The sequence below is a fragment of the Clupea harengus genome, chromosome 17, assembly GCF_900700415.2.
Source record: "Clupea harengus chromosome 17, Ch_v2.0.2, whole genome shotgun sequence".
NCBI classification, from domain to species: Eukaryota; Metazoa; Chordata; class Actinopteri; order Clupeiformes; family Clupeidae; genus Clupea; species Clupea harengus.
This window is the reverse complement of record NC_045168.1, coordinates 19,338,896-19,343,895: the sequence shown is the minus strand read 5'-3', so window position 1 is coordinate 19,343,895 and position 5,000 is coordinate 19,338,896. Positions and strand designations below refer to the sequence as shown.

Sequence of the window (5,000 nt, the reverse complement as noted above, 5' to 3'; positions counted from 1 at the left end):
TATTCTACAGTATTGTTGTTTGGATAGTTATTTGTTATTTAATAAAAACCAGTCCGCCCCCTCTTTTTTTATTCTCCGTTATCAGTTTTGGGATCTGTATGGTCTGTTGTGTAGTTTGGGTGTGGTTGAGGATGTTGATGACTGCGATGCCTATGGACCAGTTATTATTAGGCTGGGCTACTCTACGTTTTCTATGCCAAAACTTGCCTTAGCCCCAGATTTGAACTATTAGGATCAGTTGTAACTATTTTCCAAGTAAAGCAAGTGCACATTTTTATCAAGTGTAACTTTATCATCGTGACGCAGACATTAGCTAAGCTAGGTTTGCTAGCTAGTATGGTCTCTGTTTCAGATCGATTGACTGACTGATTGATTGATAGATAGACATATTGATTGATTGATTGATATATCGATTGATTACTTTAGTGATCAACGTGGACAACATTCAAAGTGAGAAAGCAGAATGGAAGGCAGCAATATTTTTTTTCTTTTAAACATTACTTTTGACACTTATCGAGTGACGAAAGGTAGCAAATCGAGAGTTGGGAATGTAAAAATGAACATATAGCGTGAAGACCGATAAGTGTACAAATGAATGTGCACAAATAGCCTCCCTTTCTCCACTTGTAGAGTGCAGCTATTCATTGCTTGGCTTGACACAGAAAACTCAGGTTGGAACTCTTTTTCAGGGCAGAGAATAAAAAAAATGATTGAAATGAACTGGTGTCTTCAAACTCAATTTGTCGGTAATAGAACTGTTGTATAAAAGCAATATGACACTCCATGTGGGTATCCTTAACCAACCCCTCTCACTCATGTCATAATGCTTAAATATTCAAACTACTATGCTACTTGATCAAATAAATAGAACAAAAAAAGAATTTGAGATATAGCACTAACTGTGCAAATTCAATGTAGATTGTGCATTGTGCATTGCCACTCAAAAGATAAGCCTCCTCTCCCGGCACATAGGGGAGTCATTCTATATTGTTGTGATGTGGGTAGAGATGGTTTCCTTTGCTGGTCCTTATTACAGCGGAGTGGAAGGAGCCTCCAACTGAGAACACTTTGCTGTCAGACCAGTAGGTCCCGCAGGGGATGTGAATTGTTGTCCATTATGTTGAGCGGTTTGTGCAACATCCCTCTCTCAACAACCAACTAGGGGATCTAGAGTAGTCCCCAGCACAGAGCCAGCCTTCTTGCCTGAACAGATGGCAGCAAAGAAAATTGCACTTGCAACAACAGACTGGTAAAAGCTATGCAACATCTTGCTTCACACATTGAAGGAGCTGAGCTTCCTCCAGAAGTAGAGTCTGCTCTGTCCCTTCCTGTAGACAGCCTCAGTGTTACATTTCCAGTCTGTAGTCCAGGTGAACGCCCAGATATCTGTAGCCCTCCACCACCTCCACCTCTTCTCCCAGGATGGAAATAGTGTTCAGCTTAGTCCTGGTCCTCCTAAAAAAATCACAACCATCTCCTTCATCTTGGCCACATTTAAGAGGAAGTGGTTGTTCTCAAAACCACACAACCAAGTGGTCTTCTAGTTCCATGTTCCCTGTACACCACTGACGCACCCCTCAACTGCAGAGTCATCCCAAAACATCTGCTGATGACGGGACTCCAAGTTGTATTGGAAGTCTTAGGTATACAGGGGGCGCAGAGGAAAGGTCAGAGTACCCTGCAGTGCTCCTGTGCTTTCTTTGGTATCAGAACAAGGCAGGATGTCTTCCACAGCACTGGAATCTTCTCCTAAGGGTGATCTTCAGGACCCCGGGGCTGATGCCATCTGGACCTGCGGTCTTTTTATTTTTTATTTTTTTGTCTTCGTCTCTCCAGCTGTTTCTTCATGTGGCTGCTGGAAACCGAGGCGGGCTCAGTGCTTCCTGATGTGGTGGGGGAGGTGTTGATGGGGCTGTGTTGAAGTCCATTGTGGGGGGCTGAGTGGGGTGGGGAGGCACAGTGTGAGTCCTTAGTCCTGATCACCTTGGAGGCGTGAAGGGGGATTTAATGTCACCATTGGAGCCAAATGTGACGCCATTAGGTGGCCAGTGTTATACTTTGCACGTTGGCGAGTGTGCTAGGGTCTGAGTGACCATACATTTCGTCATCAGAGGGTGTGTGAGTGCGGACGTCCGTGTACAATTTCCACAATCTCCAATTTTTTTTGTACTTGTGTGCGCTGTCACTATGCTACATGAGCTACATGCTACAATGTCCCCCTTCAAGAAGGGGACATTCTAAATGTGAAAGGACTTAACAGCTTAATGTTCCAAAACAGCGATCAGTGATCACCAAATTTCCCTCGGACATGTCTTGTCATAAACACTTACACCTGTCTAAAAATCGAAACCGTAATCCTATGAGTTTAGACGTTGTCTTATCACATTAAGCCTTTTCCTCTCCAATTATGGAAAAGGCTTAACGTGTCTTAATGTTCCGCATTGGCGTCCAATGATCAGTACATTTTTGTCTGACATTTCACATGTCATTACCTCCATCTCCTATCAAAACAAGCGAAACACGGACCACTATTTTAGAACATAAAGCCACGTTAAGCCTTTTCACGTCCCCCTAGAAAGCGGACTCCAAGCAGACTCTAGGAAGTATAATAGGAACAACTAGCTGTCTTGTGTCTCTGTCCGCAACCGAGTATAATCAAGGCCTTACTGCTGGCGCTCTGTGCACTTTGGTGTAATTTCGGCTGGTCGCGCACCTCACAATTTTTGTAACTAACTGTGTGCAGCTATGAATATGCTAAATGGACGAGCCGGAGGCACAAGTCTGTGAGCAGGTCCATCTCCACAGACATCTCTATGGTCCATCAATGCAGGAGCATAGGGATTCCCAGATGGCACAGAACTCGAGATTACCACAACAACTGGAGAGCATCTTCTGTTACCATAACAACTTATGTTACCCTATAGTTAACGTTCAGGCACAGGCTAGTTTTGCTGGCGACTAGCAATAAACACTAACCAGAAACTCATCCAGTCTAATCCACAAATGAATACTGGTGATACAGTTTAACTGTCATGTATGTTTCACTGTGTTCTAATTTGGCAAACTACCTTCCGGCATTTTAGATGGTATATTACTCAGCAGCAACATCTAGGAAAAGATTGCAGCGAGTCAAACACGCCTCTAGTGAAAGTATGAAAGATTATGGCGCTGTGTTCACGGCACAGTTGGCGTGCACGATGACCAATGCGTCAAGCATTACGGCACCCTGAGAGGGAAGCCGCTGAGGGCGCAGGGTGGGTGTGGGTTCCGTGGGCCTCTGCCCGATTCCCCTTCATCTTGCTCCCTCCCTGTGATGGTCATTATTCCCAACCTCATGTTGTTTTGCTGGAGCTTGTTTCTCCAGCTTTAGCTCCGTGTGCCTCCGCCGTCAGACATTAGCTGTAATAACCACTTCCCGTGGTCAGGTGATCTTTCATGCTTGTTGTGTCAGCGTGGTTGCCCAGTTTCACAAGGCACATTTAGCACACCGCCTTTGTCTCGTTATCGCTCAATTTATAGCGTTCCCACACAGCTGAGGCTTTCGCTATTTTGTCTTCCATTTAACGGCCAATGTGAACTGAAGCGTGACATTGACTGCTGTGAGAGGAATGGCAGGCTCCCAACCTGAGAGGGTCTATGTTTCTACATTTTGACAGTGCAATTAAAAAGTATAAATATAGCTGAAGAATGTGCAGATAAAATGTATTGTGACGTTCTGAGTCTTTCTTCCCCAACTGACAACTTGTGTTAGTGTGTGTGTGTGTGTGTGTGTGTAAGTGTGTGTAAGTGTGTGTAAGTGTGTGTAAGTGAATGAATCAGCGAGAAAAGTGTGAGTTAATGTTGTGGCTGTGCCCGCGAGGTGACTGAGCGAAATGGATAGAGAAAGCGAGAGAAGGAGTGTGTGTGTGCGCGCGCTAGAAATGAATGGACATTGTTGTGGCTGTACCATGAGCTCTTGTCTCCTGAGTCATTGTGAGGTGGCAGCCGTGTTTGTGTGCATATGTGTGTCCTTAGCCCCTATACCTCCTTAAGTGTTTATTCCACTGTGTCCTGCGTGCAGACACATGCACAAACAGCCACACACACACACATGCACAAACAGCCACACACACACACACACACACACACACACACACATATGCACAAACAGCCACACACACACACACACACACACACACACACCCATGCATGCACAAACAAACAGCCACACACAAAAGTGCATAGTATTGTTTATTGATTGCTAAGAGTCTTTAGGAATGCCCATCAGTGTCAAAGACAAAGTGCCCTTTATTACACACACACACACACACACACACACACACACACACACACACACACACACATATATATATATGTGCACTCACACACATGCACACATGCACAAATATACATTCATACACTCCAATAAGTAACTGGTTGTTCAGGCATGAAGTGTGCCCACTTCTAGAAAGAGACATTTCTTCCTCTTTACAACTACATTTGTCTTTCAGTATCTCTACCACTGTGAACATCAGTAAGAAAGGTTCTCGTGAGGCCATCGTCTTTTTTTCACAATCTAAACTGGCCGTTTCTTTGTGCTTGGATATGTTATGGAGGTCACAGTTTCATTTACACTCTGACATAGTAGTGATTATTACACATACTTTCTCTCTCTCTTTTTTTTTTTTAACACACACACACACAGACATACTTACCCACACGCATACACACACATATTCTCACATACACACACACACACACACACACACACACACACATTCTCTTACACACACACACACACACACACACACAAACACTGCCCAGGCCAAGCAGGCCAGGCCTGAGTTCAAGTAATTAGCCCCAGCCAATCAGAGGGCAGCTTTGCTAAGGGATTAGCTATTAGCTGGGGGCTTAGCTGCCACTCGGCTGTCCGACAGGAATGCCTGTCATTCCAGAGAGACGGAGAGAGAGGAATAGAGAGTGGGAAACAGAGGAATAGAGAGACGGAGAGAAAGGAATAG

At 44.6% G+C, this 5,000-nt stretch overlaps 1 protein-coding gene across 2 annotated transcripts in view; it reads left to right on the top strand.

Annotated features, from left to right (window-relative positions):
- The window catches only part of arhgap12b (Rho GTPase activating protein 12b), a 42,215-nt gene that overhangs the window by 16,335 nt on the left and 20,880 nt on the right, over positions 1–5,000 (top strand). The gene's annotated exons all lie outside the window — the stretch shown is intronic.